The sequence below is a fragment of the Salmo trutta genome, chromosome 3 (assembly GCF_901001165.1).
Source record: "Salmo trutta chromosome 3, fSalTru1.1, whole genome shotgun sequence".
NCBI lineage: Eukaryota > Metazoa > Chordata > Actinopteri > Salmoniformes > Salmonidae > Salmo > Salmo trutta.
In genome coordinates, this window is record NC_042959.1 from 29,219,325 (window position 1) to 29,240,511 (window position 21,187).

Consider the following 21,187-nt stretch of genomic DNA (forward strand, 5'->3'; position numbering starts at 1 on the left):
CCGTCATACTGCTCAGGAAGGAGACGCGTTCTGTCTCCTAGAGATGAACACACCTTGGTGCGAAATGTGCAAATCAATCCCAGAACAACAGCAAAGTACCTTGTGAAGATGCAGGTAAAAAACTATCTATATCCACAGTAAAACAAGTCCTATATCGACATAACCTGAAAGGCTGTTCAGCAAGGAAGAAGCCACTGCTCCAAAACTGCCATAAAAAAGCCAGACTACAGTTTGCAACTGCACATGGGGTCAAAGATCGTACTTTTTTGAGAAATGTCCTCTGGTCTGATGAAACAAAAATAGAACTGTTTGGCCATAATGACCATCGTTATGTTTGGAGGAAAAAGGGGGAGGCTTGCAAGCTGAAGAACACAATCCCAACCGTGAAGCACGGGGGTGGCAGCATCATGCTGTGGGGGTGCTTTGCTGCAGGAGGGACTGGTGCACTTCACAAAATGATGGCATCATGAGGAAGGACAATTATGTGGATATATTGAAGCAAAATCTCGAGACATCAGTCAGGAAGTTAAAGCTTGGTCGCAAATGGGCCTTCCAAATGGACAATGACCCCAAGCATACTTCCAAAGTTGTGGCAAAATGGCTTAAGGACAACAGTCAACAGTCAATGCATTGGAGTGGCCATCACAAAGCCCTGACCTCAATCCTATAGAACATTTGTGGGCAGGACTGAAAAAGAGTGTGCGAGCAAGGAGGCCTACAAACCTGACTCAGTTACACCAGCTCTGTCAGGAGGAATGGGCCGAAATTTCCCCAACTTATTGTGGGAAGCTTGTGGAAGGCTACCCAAAACATTTGACCCAACATTTAAAGGCAATGCTACCAAATACTAATTGAGTGTATGTAAACTTCTGACCCACTGGGAATGTGATGAAAGAAATAAAACTGAAAGAAATCATTCTCTCTACTATTATTCTGACATTTCACATTCTTAAAATAAAGTGGTGATCCTAACTGAGCCAAGACAGGGAATTTTTACTGTCAGGAATTGTCAGGAATTGTGAAAAACTGAATTTAAATACATTTGGCTAAGGTGTATGTAAACATCCGACTACAACTGTAGGTATTTTCTAGAGCAGTATCATTAAACTGAAACCTCCTTTCTGTCCTGTTGTATTAGCCTGGTGTCCTAGTGGTTCGTCCTTTGGGGCTGCAAGGCTATGCACACACACACACACACACATATTCGGATGCACACACACACACACATTCACACGCACACACACACACATATTCGGATGCACACACACACACACACATTCGCACGCACACACACACACATGCACGCGCACACACACATACAGACATATATATGCACACACACACATGCACACACATACACATACACACACATTTGTTTTACTATCCAATTAATTCGCATTCAAAATACTATTTTCCATAACCCTTAACCTAACCCTAACCTTAACCCCATAACCCTCACCCTAAAACTAAACCTAAACCTAACCCTGACCCTATCCCTTTACCTAACCCCTAAACCTAACCCCTAACCCTAAACCTTTACCTAACCACTAACCCTGAACCTAACCCCTAACCCCTAAACCTAACCCCTAAACCTAACTCTAACCCTAAACCTAACTAACCCCTAACCCTAAACCTAACCCCAAATGTTCCTTGTTTTACTATCCTTGTAAGAACTTCTGGTCCCCACAAGGGTAGTAAAACTAAACCACACACACACACACACACACACACACACACACACACACACAAACACACGCTAACACAGACAATTCTTTCAGAGCGGATCATATGAAGGGGTCCTTTGGAGATATCAGCACAACACACAACCCAGAGCATCAAAGTGAGGACACAAGCAATTTTCCCTGAACGACTTCCTTAATTTAAACCCTGGAAATCTCTCTCTCATCCACCCCCTTCTTTCTTTCTCTCCCCTCCCTCCCTCTATTCCTCCCGTTCTTTCTCTAAACAGTAGAGCATCCCTTGGCAGGCAGCCTCAGCTTAATGCACAGATTACAATGGAAAGAGAATTACCCCCTAGACCACAACCTCTTATCATCTAAATGCCCTTTCTCTTTCTCCATTTTCTTTCTGTTGGCAAGGGACACACACACACAAAAAGGTGCTATCCAGAACTTAAAACAGTTCTTAGGCTGTCCTTATAGGATAAACCTTTGAAGAACCCTTTTTGGTTCTGGGTTGAACCATTTGGGTTTCATGTAGAAACATTTTCACAGAGGGTTCTACCTCGAACCAAGAAGGGTTATATCTGGAACCAAAAAATGGTTCTCCTATGGGGACAGCCAAATAACCCTTTTTGGAACCCTTTTAGGGTGTGCATTGGTAATGTTAACAATGGCAGATTGCGGCTATTTTCCTCTCTGAACTGAATAATAGGTCATTTGGTAAGAGGTGCATTGGCTATTCCAGGCCTGGGGTCTGTGATAGATTAGAACTGGTCTGTGGTCTTTGGTTGGAGACTCTTGTGGAGAGAGCATGGTTGTTATCCATTAGGGCCAATATGCTTTGTAGCTTTAGTCAAAATCCATGCAGATAATTGTTTTACATAAATAGAAATAGCCCTACAGAGAATAGAGATACATGAGAGGGAGGACATTTCCTTATTCTTTAGATCAATCATTGATATGTACTACAATCTTATGTTGGCATATAATGACAAACCAACAGGGCTTGAATATTGTAGGGTCTGAAAATTGTGTTAGTAATCATATTTCATTTATGTACAGCATGTATCATACATTCCAAAAACTGTTGTCAGGACTGAGTGGGAAATGCTGCTGTTTTACCCCCCCCCCACCCACCCACCCACCCCACCTTTCAATCTCAGAGCGTTGTTTCTCAGCTGCCACACCGGTCAGGAGTGCAGAACAGCAGGCACCCAGATTCTGGCCAAGGTTTCATATTCCACGCACATATTTCACAAACTTTCTGAAGCAGGAAATTATATTTCGCACCAGCGGATTGATTTAAGTGGGGTTGATTCTATGCATGTCCTTCAAGGTTTAAGCTAAGTATGGAGCTTTTCTCCTCTCTCTCTCTCTCTCTCTCTCTCTCTCTCTCTCTCTCTCTCTCTCTCTCTCTCTCTGTCTCTCTGTCTCTTTCTCTCTCTTTCCCTCTCTTCTTCTCTCTCTCTCTCCTTCTTTTCTGCCAAGTGGAAAGTGATGGATTTAGTGAGCACGGGCTCTCTGGATTGGAATCTAAAAGCAGCGAGAGAGAGAGAGAGATAAGTATTCTGCCATCAAGGGGGAAATTTGCCCCCCCTTCCTTGAACACCACACACACACACACACACACACACACACACACACACACACACACAGTCGATTTTCTGTTCTTTTAGCATCATATAATAATAATTGGTTGTCTCAGATACATTAAAGACAAGGAGAATTTATCTGTCTCAAAGCGTTCATCCAAGTCCCATTCAGAGAAGCAAACCTCAAGTTTCCTCCTTATGCTGATTGCAGCAGTTCCTTCTAGCCTTTGACACCAGATTGGGGTTCTCCTTGCCATGCGCACTCAAGTCCAAGTCCCAAGGTCTGCACAGCAGTGCTACTGTTTGTCTTTTCTCCATGGTAGTTCGCTGATTCATTACTATAACTTATTGGCCACCTACGATTCAATGAATCTAAGTGAATCAGTCCCTAATTAGAGGGCAAGACAGAATGAAAACCAGCAGTGCTGCGGTTGGACCTCGAGGTCTGGGGCGTTTGAGTATGGTCCCTCTGACTGAGTATGACTTTCCCCATCCCCATCCCTATGACCCTGTTCCTAACCAGCCAAACCACAGATCAGGCCTCGGCCCAGTAGTCAGGTGCTGCTACAGAGTAAACAGAGAGGGTGTTGCAGAGCAGGGCCAAGGTCACACATCCCCCTTAATACACGTCCAACTAAGAACCAATTCACAAACAATCATTGGGATGGCGAGGGACTGGGGGATGGACGTGGGACAGGGGTTGGGAAAAACAGGGGGGCTAAACTCTTATGAATCTTGTCAGTTGGGTAATGGGAACAGTGACAGAGGGTTTTCTCCAGACGAGCTACTATGGGAAGAAAAAATAAAACGCTTCCTAAACACAAGCACACCTTTCACCACTGCCCTTGAAGTGCTAAAAACACTGAGGAGCATGTCCAGCTATATGTTCACTTTCGAAGAGATCACAGAGACGGTTTCAGAGTGAAATTTAGGGAAGTATAAGCACTCATAGCTTATTAGTGTGGAGGCTGAGAGAAACGTGGGGTGGATGAACACTTTAATCAACACTAGCTCATACTCTCTGAGATGTAATATGTCCTGGACTGGGCAGTACACAGCTTTGCTGAGCGGAACGTGAAGATGATGAATTATGATCTGAGTCAAGTAACATATCCCTGAGCCAATCGATCCATTCCTTAAACCTTATTTTGATAAGCAATAATAAATGGTTTCTACCCTTTGGACGGGATTCTGTGGCTCTGTCTGTACTTTGAAGCTGGGCCCTGGTCAGTATATATTTGATGCAATTAGAGATGTTGATGTTGTGGTGTTGTTTATTATTTCATTCACCGTCTTCGCAGCCCCGGGCTCTCCTGGTGAGCCCTACAGTAACGCTAATTGAATATGAAGCTGTAAATTCAGTCTCACATATGCCCAACGCAGAGCTGCCAGCCCTCATTATGGTTTATATTGTGTGTGTGTGTGTGTGTGTGTGTGTGTGTGTGTGTGTGTGTGTGTGTGTGTGTGTGTGTGTGTGTGTGTGTGTGTGTGCGCGCGCGTACGTGTGTGTGTGTGTGTGATAGGGGAAGGAGATGTCTATGTCAGAGTGTTAGATTGTATATTATGGACGTCTCTGTGCTTAAGTCTGAGGAGAAGGCAGGAAAGTCAGTCTAGATAATGAGAAAAATAAGACATTTTCTACCATCCTCCAATAAATATGACAGGCTAAGCAAGATACTACTGACACAAAAATAAACTCCTGCACACTTTCTCTTTGAGCTTCCCATATTTTCACAGCACTAACATTTGGTCAATACCCTTACGGTAGAATGCAGCGATGACAGGCCTCTACTGAAGTGTTAGCGGTATTATTACCACCTCATACTTCACAGCGAAAAATGTCTTAGCATTTTTACTCTGTCTCTTTTAGCACGGTTGGAAAGGAGCAAAGCTATAAGTAATCCTCTTACATTACCCAGACTCCCACGCCCCAAAAATAAAGATGGTTCCTCCTCTAGCCCTCCTCTCTCACTGAAGCATTGAGGTCATGTAGGGGCAGACTGCCATGTGTTCTTATAATTACTTTATTCCATTTCTCATTCACAGCACAGCACACCGACCTGCCCGAAGGTCGTAGACAAATGCCATTCAAATCTGCTGTGGTTATGAAGGCTCCAGTGGTGGCGGTTGTGGTCACGTTTGGGATGGAGATCCTGTGGCAAACAAGACCACATCCAAATAGACAGGAATTGTGGTTGGATGGGTGGGTTAGCCTTCCCATAGCTTTAGAAAACAAATTCTAGTAACTCTGTGTATTAGTGAGTTTAGTGTAGCCTTTCTTACAAGTCTTGTCTATAAGCAGATAATTAGGCAAGGCCTACTAATCAAATCAAAATATGACTTACATGTATTGGAGTACATTTTCAATAGTTCCATTTTGTACATTGTCCCTAACCTGTAATTTCAGGTTAGTGCAAGGGGGAAATGTAGAAATAAGAGAAAGAGAGAGAAAGAGAGAGAGTAGAGAGAAAGACTCCCCTGCCTTGCCCTTTTGTCATATCCTTCAGTCAAACCGGCGTTGAGCTGCTAATAATTCATGCATGAACGCCATGAATAGCATTCGCCCTGCTCCACTTCAGACACAAAAATGATTGGTGACCCTCAGAGTGGAAGGGGCCGTCCTCTACCCTGCATGCCATCTACATTCACACACAGCTTCTTACCACTCAAGCCTCACATTGTTCTCGTTCTTCGTAATACAGATGTAGGATCTTAATTTGAGCCATTTTGCTACAGCAGGAAAATAATCCTGCAGCAACAGGAAATGGGAATTATTATGTGGATTATAATTAATGGACATGTTTTTGTAGGGATTGATACATTTTTTGTTACAGCAAATTTTAAAGTGGAAATTACAAGCTTTTTCAAACCCGACTACACAACAAGTTTGCATTTTCTGCTGTGCGGGAAATTCTCAGCAACAAAAAAGTTATCAAATTAAGATCCTACATCTGTATAGGATGAGGTCACAGCTTGCCAATTCACTGTGAAATAGCAGCCTATACAGTGAATTGACCTTTTCCACATTTTGTTGTGTTAGAATTTTTTGCAAATCTATTAAAACAAAAAAACAGAAATACCTTATTTACATAAGTATTCAGACCCTTTGCTATGAGACTTGAAATTGAGCTCAGGTGCATCCTGTTTCCATTGATCATCCTTGAGATGTTTCTACAACCTGATTGGAACCTGATGTCATGGAAAGAGCAGTTGTCCTTAATGTTTTGTACTCTCAGTGTAAGTCCATTGGCTGAACACATTTTGGAACGTTTATCTGCGAGAGGACGGGAGGAGAGAATTTGACTGTCCTCTCATTGCATTGATCAAACACTTCCTGTTTGTGATGGCAGGCCTTAGCCAGAGAAGATTCAGGAGGAATAACGCTATCGGCTTTCATTTGAACATTTGTTTCTTCCTTCTGCTCACTAGCAGGCCCTCTGACAGCTGTTTTGTAAGGGTCTCTGTGCATTCCCGTGTCAATATTGACGTCCTGTAGTGTTTGATATCTGGCCTGCAACATGGAGAAGACTGTGAATATGAAGTTAGAGAAGGAGGAGGAAAATGTAGAGATTGAACACTCATCAAATGCATGCCACGCTCTAACTTACAGGTACAATTAGGCCGGTCTCTAATATGATGAATAGAACACATCAACTAACACTTGCTCCCACAGTAATCTGGTGAAATGTGAAGGTAAACTTTCTAACGCATTTCAAGCAGATACAGGTGCATAATCTCACGTGATTTTCCTGTACATGGAGCATATTAAATCTTCATTCATATTTATGAAATTTCAATCAGAATCATGGCATTAAAGTCTAACCTCGATCTAAATCCTGAATGCTTCCTCACAGCCTGCATGCGTCACACATACCTGGGAGAGAACCAACAGACGAAAGAAAATAGAAAATCTTTTAAAAATACCTTTGAATTTAAAAGAGTCGGGGATTCATAAAGGCAGGGGCTGTTCCTAGTAATAAAAGGGCTGCTACGGTGGTGGTAATAACTCCTGACCCTATTAAATTAATTAAGTCACAGTTTATCGTAATGGTAGGATGGAGTGTGGAGTCTGTCGGGGGCCCGCCGAGACTCTCCCACTGATGAGGCTGGAAGGCAGACACATGCAGAACTTATTAAATTTGTGTCTGTCTCCACGGGCCGCACAATAATTGTCATACATGTCATTAAATTCAGCCTGGTTTTTCGCTCCGCTTCACAGGCCATCCAGAGCCACTGAGACAGCTCTGGAGGCAGGACCCATCCAGCAGCATAGGACTGTGGAGAACAGGCGGTATGTGTGTGTGTTTGTAGTATTGTGCCACATATTCACACATTTTAATACAGCAATGGCAGTATCCAGGGGCAACCCACTCACACACAGCCCACTGTACAGTCAGTTATACCCCGCTAGGAGTCCAACCGGCAGCTCACAGACTAGAGACATGATTAAACAGTCGAGCTGAAGTCCGGGCCTTTAAACTAAGCTGGTAATAGAGGTCTAATCATAGCGGACATGTCAGACCATCTACTCAGAGTACAATACACACGTACTCGTAACACATGTAACATACCCCCCCCCCCCCCCCCCGTGCCTTGCTAGGGGCCCCATAGGAGGCCTTACCCCCAGCTACCCCCTGACTCAGAGTACTGCTCACACTGCTCATGTAAAGGCGTGGGACCACCATGTGTGCATCACATCAGCTAAATGCTAAGCTACTGCTCCTCTTCTGTTCCTGCTCTACCTCCAGGTGTCTGCTGGGAAGCCCGCTGCATTGTTATTCTCCCCTGATGTGCAGTGGAAAGGTGACACTATTGATCTCTCCTCTTTTTAAACCTCTCATTCTCAGTTTGTCGGGAGACAGCTGGGAAACCATTATTAATATAACTCCTTGACTTAATGTCAAGAGACGAACCACGGAGCGAGAGGAGACATGCGGGGAGAGAATGAGGTGTCTCAGAAGAGGAGAGGACTGGGATGAGTAAATGAGTGAGTGAGGCAGGAAGGGAGGGAGTTGGGAGAGTCGTTCACTAACAAAATCAATGTTTTGTCATGTCAATAAAACCTATAAATCATACCGAACCGCAACAGAAAAGGGAAACGTCATGCTTGAAAACAATTAAAACGGTAATAGCGTGTGTATCATAAGTATTGGATTTCTTCACATTTTATTGTGTTACAAAGTGGGATTAAAATGTATTTAATTGACCTTTTCGGTCAATGATCTGCACAAATATTCTGTAATGTCAAAACAGAAGAAAAATTCTAATATTCTTTCAAGATTATTGAAAAATGAAACACTAATATACCTTGACTAGATAAGTATTCACCCACCTGAGTCAATACGTGTTAGAAACACCTTTGGTAGAGATTACAGCTGTGAGTCTTTCTGGGTAAGTCTCTAAGAGCTTTGCACATCTGGATTGTGCAATATTTGCCCATTATTCTTTTCAAAATTCTTCAGGCTCTGTCAAGGTCTTGGGGATCATGTCTCGACAGCAATTTTCAAGTCTTTCCATACACTCGTAGAATAAATGGTTCCAAAAGGGTTCTTTGGCTGTCCCCATAGGAGATCCCTTTATGGTTTCAGGTAGAACCCTTTTGGGTTCCATGTACAACTTTCTGTTGAAATGGTTCTACATGGAACCCAAAAGGGTTTTACCTGGAACAAAACGGGTTCTACCTGAAACCAAAAATGGTTCTTCAAAGGGTTCTCCCATGACGACTGCCAAATACCCCAAAATATTTAGTGTAGATTTCCAAGCTGTAACTTGGCCACTTAGGAACATTCACTGTCTTCTTGGTAAGCAACTCTAATGTAGATTTCAGTATTTTTAGGTTATTGTCCTGGTGAAAGGTGAATTCCTCTCCCATTGTCTTGTGTAAAGCAGACTGAAGCAGGTTTCCCTCTAGGATTTTGACTGTGCTTATCTCCATCCCATTTATTTTTATCCTGAATAACTCCCCAGTCTTTGTCGATGTCAAGCATACCCATAACATGATGCAGCCACCACTATGCTTAAAAATAAGGACGCAGTTACTCAGTGATGTGTTGTGTTGGATTTGTCACAAACATAAGGCTTTGCATTTAGCCCAAAAAGTGGAATATTTTTTGTCTTATTTTCACTCATTTAGGTCATTATTGTGGAGTCACTACAATGTTGTTGATCCATCCTCAGTTTTAAACCATCACTCCGTAGATGTTTCAAAATCACCAATGGCCTCATGGTGAGCAGTTTGGTGAGCAGTTTCCTTCCTGTCCTGCAGCTCAGTTCAGAAAGACGACCGTATCTTTGATGTGTCTGGGTGGTTTAATACATCATCCACAGCCCCGTTATTAACTTGACCATGCTTAAAGAGATAATCGATGTCTGATTTGTTAGTTACCCTTCTACAAATCAATGTCCCTCTTTATGAGGCTTTTGAAAAGCTCTCTAATACTTGACTGTGGGACTTTACAGATGTTGTATGGGTTAGTCATTCAAACATCTGGGCAACCCCTATTATTTCACACAAAGTGAGTCCATGTAACGTATTATGTGATTTGTTAAGCCACATTTTACTCCTGAACTAATTTAGGCTTGCCTAAACAAAGGGTGTGAATACTTACTGATGTAACAACTATATTTTAGTATAAGTTTTAATTTGTAGCATTTTCTTTCCATTTTGTCATTTTTGAGTATTTTGTGTAGATCAATGACCAAAAAAAAATCACAATTAAATCTATTTCACTCCCACTTTGTACCACAACATGTGAAAAGAAAATCGAAGGGAGGTTATTGTGGCTGTAGACAGTTATAAAAAAAACTATGGGCAGATTGGTCATAACTCCTACCCGGTTTAAAAACAAATAGGCTAACATCTGAAAGTGCCATAAAGAGTTAGCAAGATGAGCTAATGAGGGTTTTGTGATAAACAAGAGTTCAAGCGTTGTGTGAAATCTGATCCTGGAACACCAGAGGAATACAGAAACCATCCAGTTAATTAACAATGCTAATTATCACCAATGCAACAATAATTAATTCTAAACTATATTTAAATTAATTATCGATTCAATTAATTAAGTCGGGGGGTAATTAAGATAAATGTTAAATGTGTGGGTAATTAGCTGGGGTTGGTGCTCAGGGTTGATGTTGGGTAGCGCCGGGCAGCATCTGGTGGTAGTGATGATGATGGTGTAAAGTAAACACAGTGTTGTTATGTTGTTGTGTTTCAGGGGGAGGCAGAGGGGAGGACCTAGCTGCCGGACAGACAGACCACAGCTCCATTAAGTCTGTTCAATTAGCCCGAGGCCAGCTTCTCAGACAGAGGTTACGGCCCACTGGGCACTGACGTCAATTCAACGTCTATTCCATGTTGGTTGAACATTCATTTTATTGAAATGACATGGAAACAACGTTGATTCAACCAGTGTGTGCCCAGTGGGAGCATTCTGAAACACACACACGCAGAGACGCAAGCAGATGTGCACACATACACACACAAACACACACATCTATTATTCACAGCTCCGTGGATCTTCCCTCAGGTCAGCTTCTGATGCTTTTACTGGTGTTTTCCTCCTTTCTTACTAATCACACTATCGACCCCTTTCCTCCTACCACAGGATCAGTTATTAATGTCTCAGTAGACCCCAGTATGGATACAGACAGGCTGTGTACTAATGATCGCAAAGACAGGAAAGGAACACTCCTTTTGTCTTTGGCCTTTCCTCTATCAGAGAGCGAGAGAGCGAGACAGAGAGAGAGATTCCCAGCTAGCACATATGGTTCCTTGGAAGTTGTGGGAACGTATGTTTCTGGTTTCCCATTGGTTCTGGGAATGAAGCCATACGTTTCCTGGCCAGTAAAGCAGAATATATATTTTTTAACATTCTGACAACGGAAGTAAAAAATTTGCCTGCTATGGAAACGTACATGTTTAGGTTTGTGTTAAAGTTCAGAATTTTTTACAACTATTTCCCTAAATGTTTTCCTGGGAGGATTAATTAACGTTCTGAGTACGGTTATTTTAAGGTAAATAAATAATGTTCTGAGAACATGCAGTGGTGTAAAGTACTTAAGTACTTACAAATAATTCAAAGTACTACTTAAGTCGTTTTTTGGGGGTATCTTTACTATTTATATTTTTGAAAACTTTTATTTTAACTTCACTACAATCCTACATAATATACTTTTTACTCCATACATTTTCCCTGACACCCAAAAGTAAATTTTGAATGCTTAGTACAATAGGAAATGGTCCAATTCACTCACTTATCAAGAGCACATCCTTGGTCATCCCTACTGCGTCTGATCTGGTGGACTCACTAAACACACAGACTTCGTTTGTAAATTATCTATGAGTGTTGTACTGTAGTGTGCCCCTGGCTATCCATTAATAAATAAAAAACAAGAAAATGGTACCTTCTAATATAAGGAATTTTAAATAATTCATACTTTTACTTTTACTTTGGTACTTAAGTATATTTGATTAATTACATTTACTTTTGATACTTAAGTATATTTTAAACAAATCCTTTTACACTTTTACTCAAGCAGTATTTTACTGGGTGACTTTCACTTTCTATGAAGGTATCTTTACTTTTACTCAAGTATAAAAATGGGGTACTTTTTCCAAATCAAGCAAAGATAGAAATGAATTTGCTTAGGCATTCATCATGCAAACACATTTCTTTTTTAATGTGCCATGGCATCAGTGAAATTCTAAATTATGATCTCCTTGTTCTTTATCCATGGAATTAGTCCACTGCGCTACCAGGATGTAGCTAGCATGACATGTTTTTTTTTTAAACACATACACAGCTATTCATTTTAGTCTAATCAAACAGACCCAATTTCAAAGGAAACAAGATTAAGATCAGGTGTTGCCAATTAGTGGGTGTGGCCAACACACCTGAAAACATTATTTTTAGAACATTCCCAATGCCAACCTAGTTGGAGAATGTTCCTAGAACATTACCAAAATTGAAATGAAATGCAACCATATTTACACTTTTAGGAAATGTTCTGTTGAAGTAATGAAGTTCTTTAAATGTGCTGAGAATGTACCAAGGCCAAGCAACTATCCTGCACCATTCCCAGAACGTTGTGGGAAGGTTGTATGCTAAATAACCATAGGACAACCACACTCTCACCAAGCTCTAAGAAACATATGGTCATGAGAATGTTATGTGCTAGCCTGGTTGTGTGTGAGTGCATGTGAGCGTGCATGTGAGTGTGTGTGTGCTTGTGTTTGGATTTTTGTATTGTCCTCAACAATATATGGACTAGCATGGGGGTTTGAAAATTCATCTATGAGTTTGGGTCCTGTTGAGACAAGGATGCAATTTTAGCACATTGTCTCCTTGGGCCTGGAGGTCAAGGTTATTCTCGCTCTCTCTCTCTGCCTCTCTCTCTCTCTCTCTGTCTCTCCCTCTGCTTCTGAATGGAATTGGAAGTGTTTGTGCTGCTGGAATGGCTTGACATGAAAATGAGGACATCAACAGTTGACAAACCAAATTGCCAAGCCCGGACGAGTTGAGGGATGAGAGGGGGGGGAAAGGAGGCCATGGTAAAATGGTGGGGTAGATGGGACACGTCTGCAATGTATGAGGTAACTCAATTAAGGAAGGCAATTTGGACTCCTCCTCTGCCCCTGGCCCAGCCACAATACCTGACAACATTCTCAAATGACAAATGATGCCTAAGAATAAATGAAAACAACAAAGCCTCACAATAATTCTAGCAGAAAACATACTCTTGTATATGGAACAGGACATGTTCTCAACATGGCCTTATTAAGACTGGTCGAAATGTAAATATCGAACAACAGCAGCCATTTCTTTCCCTGCACAGTTCAATGTAATTGTAAATAATGATTTCAGTGCATCTTCCGTATCTAGTTTCCACAGAATGGTATAAAAAAAAAAAATACTCGACACATTGTTTGGTTACTAAGCAACCTATCAATAGTCCCCACTTTTGTGGATGCTATTGTGGTGAACGTCACTGTGCTTCCTTAGCTTCCTCCTACACCACTGCCTCCCACTCCAGATCCAAAGACTAGAACCTGGGACTTCTGCCTCGCAAACACACGTGACCTCCCTCCTGAAACTTTCTCAGCCAGTTGCGCCACCGAAAAACTAGCTATTCAGTGACTCAAGTGGAGAAATTTCAGGATGAGGTGTACACTACTTCCTGTAGCCAGAACGTGTAAAAGTAGGAGTCCCAGTCTGGCTGGGGTACAGTCATTTATAACAGAGGACCAAGCTGACCCCGTGTCAGATACAGAGACACCAGCTTTTAGCTCACATTTGGAAAATGGTGATTTTATGTTTTCTTGTTATCTGATTTATCTGAACTGTCAGCCCTGTGGGCGTTTGACTGATACTCTTTCACTTCGCTCCTCATCTGTCTCGCTCTCTCTCTCACAACTCTTCCACCATTTATCTTTCTTTTTCTCTTCTCATTTCGTCATCTAGTTTATGAGGGCTCCATTCTAAACCCTCGCCAAGAGAATGAGACCCTATTCATGATCTACACTCTCTAAATACCTTCTGATCAAATATCCTCCATGCAGTCCAGAGCGACGACTCAGTAAGAAGAGAACTTTAATTCAAACTTATTGAAATGCACCCATTTAATAAATCCCATTCAGTACAGAAAATGAAAAACATAATTTCACATATGAAGAGAGCTATTTAAACTAATCATATGATTACGTTGTGCTCTGAATAGATGCACAAGGACAAACAGTATATTAGATTAATCTATAGGACACTAAACATGAGTCAGTCACACAGCTAGAGTACAGAAGACTACAGTATCTCACAAAAGTGAGTACACCACTCACATTTTTGTAAATATTTGAGTATATCTTTTCATGTGACAACACTGAAGAAATGACACTTTGCTACAATGTAAAGTAGTGAGTGTACAGCTTGGATAACAGTGTAAATTTGCTGCCCCCTCAAAATAACTCAATACACAACCATTAATGTCTAAACCGCTGGCAACAAAAGTGAGTACACCCCTAAGTGAAAATGTCCAAATTGGGCCCAATTAGCCATTTTCCCTCCCCGGTGTCATGTGACTCGTTAGTGTTACAAGGTCTCAGGTGTGAATGGGGAGCAGGTGTGTTAAATTTGGTGTCATCGCTCTCACACTCCCTCATGCTGACTGGTCACTGGAAGTTCAACATGGCACCTCATGGCAAAGAGCTCTCTGAGGATCTGAAAAAAAGAATTGTTGCTCTACATAAAGATGGCCTGGGCTATAAGAAGATTGCCAAGACCCTGAAACTGAGCTGCAGCACGGTGGCCAAGACCATACAGCGGTTTAACAGGACAGGTTCCACTCAGAACGGGCCTCGCCATGGTCGACCAAAGAAGTTGAGTGCACGTGCTCAGCATCATATCCAGAGGTTGTCTTTGGGAAATAGACGTATGAGTGCTGCCAGCATTGCTGCAGAGGTTGAAGGGGTGGGGGGTCAGCCTGTCAGTGCTCAGACCATATGCCGCACACTGCATCAAATTGGTCTGCATGGCTGTCGTCCCTGAAGGAAGCCTCTTCTAAAGTTGATGCACAAGAAAGCCCACAAACAGTTTCCTGAAGACAAGCAGACTAAGGACATGGATTACTGGAACCATGTCCTGTGGTCTGATGAGACCAAGATAAACTTATTTGGTTCAGATGGTGTCAAGCGTGTGTGGCGGCAACCAGGTGAGGAGTACAAAGACAAGTGTGTCTTGCCTACAGTCAAGCATGGTGGTGGGAGTGTCATGGTCTGGGGCTGCATGAGTGCTGCCGGCACTGGGGAGCTACAGTTCATTGAGGGAACCATGAATGTCAACATGTACTGTGACAAACTGAAGCAGAGCATGATCCCCTCCTTTCGGAGACTGGGCCGCAGGGCAGTATTCCAACATGATAACGGCCCCAGGGCAGTATTCCAACATAACGACCCCAAATACACCTCCAAGACGACCACTGACTTGCTAAAGAAGCTGAGGGTAAAGGTGATGGACTGGCCAAACATGTCTCCAGACCTAAACCCTATTGAGCATCTGTGGGGCATCCTCAAACGGAAGGTGGAGGAGTGCAAGGTCTCTAACATCCACCAGCTCTGTGATGTTGTCATGGAGGAGTGGAAGAGGACTCCAGTGGCAACCTGTGAAGCTCTGGTGAACTCCACGCTCAAGAGGGTTAAGGCAGTGCTGGAAAATGATGGTGGCCATACAAAATATTGACACTTTGGGCCCAATTTGGATATTTTCACTTAGGGGTGTACTCACTTTTGTTGCCAGCGGTTTAGACATTAACGGCTGTGTGTTGTTATTTTGAGGGGACAGCAAATTTACACTGTTATACAAACTGTACACTCACTACTTTACATTGTAGCAAAGTGTCATTTTTTTCAGTGTTGTCACATGAAAAGATATACTTAAATATTTACAAAAATGTGAGGGGTGTACCGTAAATTCCGGACTGTAAGCCGCAACTTTTTTCCCAGGCTTTGAACCTCGTGGCTTAAACAATGACGCGGCTAATATATGGATTTTTCCTGCTTTCAATTTTTTTTTTCCAAAAAAACACATTCTGTGACGTGCTCAGTTTTTTGGAGGCATGACGCTTTCATTAGACCAATGAAATTGCCGAACGGGTTAAGGTCAATAACTTTTTTTTGTTTACTGTTTAGATTAAATCGAGCGCTCTCAAACTTCCCATCATTCTGATTACGGTAGTTATTTTGTCACCCTCATCATGGCAAAGACACGGAGAAATGCATATGTTGCAGCTTTCAAGTTGAAGGCGATTGATCTGGCTGTTGGAAAAGGAAATAGAGCTGCTGCACGGGAGCTTGGTCTTAATGAGTCGATGATAAGACGTTGGAAACAGCAGCGTGAGGAATTGACTCAGTGCAAAAAGACAACTAAAGCTTACTGCTAATTTTTTATTTTTTGTTACAAGCCGTGTTTCGTTAAAGCCTGTGTAAAGTTAATTTGTTGCAATGTACCGGTAGGCACCTGCGGCTTATTTATGTTCAAAATAATATTTTTTTTAAAATTCAGTTGGTGCGGCTTATATTCAGGTGCGCTTAATAATAGTCCGGAAATTACGGTAGTCACTTTTGTGAGATACTGCATGTATAGAACTCCATTGGTTACAGTTAGTTGTTCATTGGCTACAGTTAGTAGTTCATTGGCTACAGTTAGTAGTTCATTGGCTACAGTTAGTTGTTCATTGGCTACAGTTAGTTGTTCATTGGCTACAGTTAGTTGTTCATTGGCTACAGTTAGTTGTTCATTGGCTACAGTTAGTAGTTCATTGGCTACAGTTAGTAGTTCATTGGCTACAGTTAGTAGTTCATTGGCTACAGTTAGTTGTTCATTGGCTACAGTTAGTTGTTCATTGGCTACAGTTAGTTGTTCATTGGCTACAGTTAGTAGTTCATTGGCTACAGTTAGTTGTTCATTGGCTACAGTTAGTTGTTCATTGGCTGAAGTAATCCATTAGCTACAGTTATTCCCTAAGATTATTTTTCTTTTCATCACTATATGATGGCCTCTATGATGACCTCTATAACTGGCTCTATAATGGCCTCTATAATGGACTCTAGAATCTCTAAAACAGTGTTCACATGTATTTGACCTTGTACTATACAGGGCTCCTTCTGTGTGACGTACAGTTCTACGGTTGTTTGTTCTGTTTCTGTAGCTGATTGTCTGTGTGTTCCTGACTACATGTCCATATTAGGTCTCCCTCTGTTCTGTTGCGTTGCAAGAACAGCCCACAGAATGAATGTGCGTCCCAAATTGCATCATATTCCCTATATAGAGCACTACTTTTGACCAGGGCCCATAAGGGGAATGTAGGGAATAGGTTGTCATTTGGGACACAGTTGAGTGTAGAGGTTGGCCACAGTGTTCCTTAGCTCTTTTTGTCCTCTGTGAGTCTGGTGATTAGGACGAGACCTGAGTGGGGAGAGAATATTGTATTCACTCTCTGAGTCTAATCTTGATGAATAGCAGAGAGAATAGGGACAGAAATGACTACTTGACCTACAAGAAGGCTTTCCTCCCTTAGACAAGCACTGAGGTTCATTTGAATCTATTCCTTTGATGCAGCTCTTTCCCTTTTGACCATTATAGTTAAATAATGACTGGATTCATTTGTTTGTGAGGGAGTAAGTTTGTGTGTGTGTGTATGTGTGTGTGTGTGTGTGTACAACCTGTGTTGAGTGGGTTCATGCAGGAGTGTGAATGTGTCTATTTTATGACCCAAGCCAACACTAGTCCATTTTTAAGAATGTCTCATCTTCATGTTACACTAGTCTATGCGGTGGACCAGTGAAAACGGCTCTTAGCACTACCATATGAAGTGAGAGGACTCGACCGGCCCGTTACATTATCCTCATGGAGATTAAACACGACTGTCACTCCAGTATAGTGGCCTAGGAACCAACTGCATTGTCTGGGAACTCTAAAAGCCTTGTCTGAGTTTCCTTCAGACGCCTGTCACCTTCGCTCATACAGCCACATTCACAAACCCATCTCACAGACAGGAGATGACATTCCAGTTCCAGAAGAGACGTTTAAATTTTTTAAAAGGGGTCCTTTTGAATTAAAACAATAACTACCGTCAAAAAAAAAATCACAATTTTTCGTTGTGTCACCTCCCTTCTCTCCTCCTATCCCTCTCTCACCATACACACACTCATATTCACACAGACACACACACACAGACACAGACACACACACACAGACACACACACACACACAGACACACACACACAAACACACGTGTCCAGAATGGTGCCTGTCACTGTGGCATCATTCAAACACCAGAGGAAGAAGACTAAAAGCCTCCTCCACCAGACAGACAGTGTGAAACCAATATGGGCTTGGAGCCTCTGGGGAGAGGGACAGAGGCTTCAGCTTGAAGTGTGGAGAGCAGGAGAGGCAGGCAGACAGACAGGGAGTGAGTGACGCTGAGACATATGGCCATCAAACATTGAAACCACATACAGCTCTCCTGTGTCCTGGTTCTCTGGTTGTACTGTATGCCTTGAAGCTGGATTGTGTTGTATGTTGTGGCCAGTAGGGAGTGGTGGATTGTGTTGTATGTTGTGGTCAGTAGGGAGTGGTGGGTTGTGTTGTATATTATGGCCAGTAGAGAGTGGTGGATTGTGTTGCATGTTGTACGGAGTGGTGGGTTGTGTTGTATGTTGTGGCCAGTAGGGAGTGGTGGATTGTGTTGTAGGGAGTGGTGGATTGTGTAGCATGTTGTAGGGAGTGGTGGATTGTGTTGTATGTTGTGGTCAGTAGGGAGTGGTGGATTGTGTTGTATGTTATGGGCAGTAGGAAGTGGTGGGTTGTGTTGTATGTTGTGGCCAGTAAGGAGTGGTGGATTGTGTTGTATGTTATGGGCAGTAGGGAGTGGTGGATTGTGTTATATGTTGTGGCCAGTAGGGAGTGGTGGATTGTGTTGTATGTTGTGGTCAGTAGGGAGTGGTGGATTGTGTTGTATGTTATGGGCAGTAGGGAGTGGTGGGTTGTGTTGTATGTTGTGGTCAGTAGGGAGTGGTGGATTGTGTTGTATGTTGTGGTCAGTAGGGAGTGGTGGATTGTGTTGTATGTTGTGGCCAGTAGGGAGTGGTGGATGTTGTGTTGTATGTTGTGGCCAGTAGGGAGTGGTGGATTGTGTTGTATGTTGTGGCCAGTAGGGAGTGGTGGGTTGTGTTGTATGTTGTGGTCAGTAGGGAGTGGTGGATTGTGTTGTATGTTGTGGCCAGTAGGGAGTGGTGGATGTTGTGTTGTATGTTGTGGTCAGTAGGGAGTGGTGGATTGTGTTGTAGGGAGTGGTGGATTGTGTTGTATGTTGTGGCCAGTAGGAAGTGGTGGATTGTGTTGTATGTTGTGGCCAGTAGGGAGTGGTGGATGGTGTTGTATGTTGTGGCCAGTAGGAAGTGGTGGATTGTGTTGTATGTTGTAGGGAGTGGTGGATTATGTTGTGGCCAGTAGGGAGTGGTGGGTTGTGTTGTATGTTGTGGTCAGTAGGGAGTGGTGGATTGTGTTGTAGGGAGTGGTGGATTGTGTTGTATGTTGTGGCCAGTAGGAAGTGGTGGATTGTGTTGTATGTTGTAGGGAGTGGTGGATTATGTTGTGGCCAGTAGGGAGTGGTGGGTTGTGTTGTATGTTGTGGTCAGTAAGGAGTGGTGGGTTGTGTTGTATGTTGTGGTCAGTAGGGAGTGGTGGGTTGTGTTGTATGTTGTGGTCAGTAAGGAGTGGTGGATTGTGTTGTATGTTGTGGTCAGTAGGGAGTGGTGGCTTGTGTTGTATGTTGTGGCCAGTAGGGAGTGGTGGGTTGTGTTGTATGTTGTGGCCAGTAGGGAGTGGTGGGTTGTGTTGTATGTTGTGGTCAGTAAGGAGTGGTGGGTTGTGTTGTATGTTGTGGCCAGTAGGGAGTGGTGGGTTGTGTTGTATGTTGTGGTCAGTAAGGAGTGGTGGGTTGTGTTGTATGTTGTGGTCAGTAAGGAGTGGTGGGTTGTGTTGTATGTTGTGGCCAGTAGGGAGTGGTGGGTTGTGTTGTATGTTGTGGTCAGTAAGGAGTGGTGGATTGAACACTGCTTAGCTACAGTACTGCACATGTACTGACTCCATAGAAAGTAGCTCCCAGTAAAAAAAGCCATGTTTCTGTACTGTGTCTTACGCAGTGTGTGACACAAAACAGGTCAGCAAATGGCAGTGGAGTGGATATCCATTGAGCCAACAATCACCTCACTCTCCGCAAGCTTCTTCAAGGGTCAAAAACCACATGCTGTTACAGTAGTGTATCCTCAAGATTGAGCAGAAGCCATTGACAATACAGCTGCGTTTATTTTGGGACATATAAAACACTGTTTGAGGAGAGGTGCTTTGCCTTTCATTCCTATGCACAGAGAGAGAGGGAGAGATAATGTCACGCCCTGATCTGTTTCACCTGTCTTTTTGCTCGTCTCCACCCCCTCCAGGTGTCGCCCATTTTTTTCCCCCTGTGTACTTATAGCTGCATTTTCTGTTAGTCTGTTGCCAGTACGTCTTGTTTGTCAGGCTTACCAGCATTCGTCCTGTCAGCTCCTGTCTTTTCCCCAGCCTCTCTTTTTCTCATCCTCCTGTTTTTTTAACCCTTGCATGTCCTGACCCTGTACCTGCCCATCTGTACCACTCTGCCCGTCCCTGATCCTGAGCCTGCCTGCTGTCCTGTACCTTTGCTCCAACTCTGGATCATCGACCCCTGCCTGCCTTGACGTGTCGTTTGCCTGCACCTGTGGTTAAAATAAACATTGTTACTTCACACAGTCTGTACTTGGGTCTTACCTTGTTTCCTGATAGATAATCAGAATTATAATATTCAAATCAGCAATTGTCCATAATCCTTCTGATTTTATCTGACTTGATTTTAGGAGGAAATCTCCTCTTGGAGGCATCTGATGCTTACCCTCCTGTGTCATATTATGATTTGCTTTGGCAGTTGGCTGCTGGAGCCAATCTCATTCTCCCAATATGTGGTACGTTTCTTTACTGGAGCCTACGCAGGACATCTTAAACGTCTCCTCTTTCGATCAAAGACGATAAAGGAAGAAGTGCTAAATGGGAAGAAAGGTTATAGTGCCGTTGTTGATCACTAGGGGGAGCTGTTGTTCTCTGGCAGCCTGAACAGGTTCCCCTCATCACCTGTGTTCATCAGTCCATGCCCACTGAACACTTGGCTCTGGGTGGAATCAGCCCACATGCACAGATCTAGGATCAGCTTGCCCTGTCTCATTCCTAACCTTAAACCATTGGAGGGAGACACTGACCAACTCATTGGCTGTTTCCCAGTAACAAATGCATAAAACCATCCTTCTCTTGTTTCCTTTCCTATTTAAACACAGACATCTGAGGTCCAGGTTAG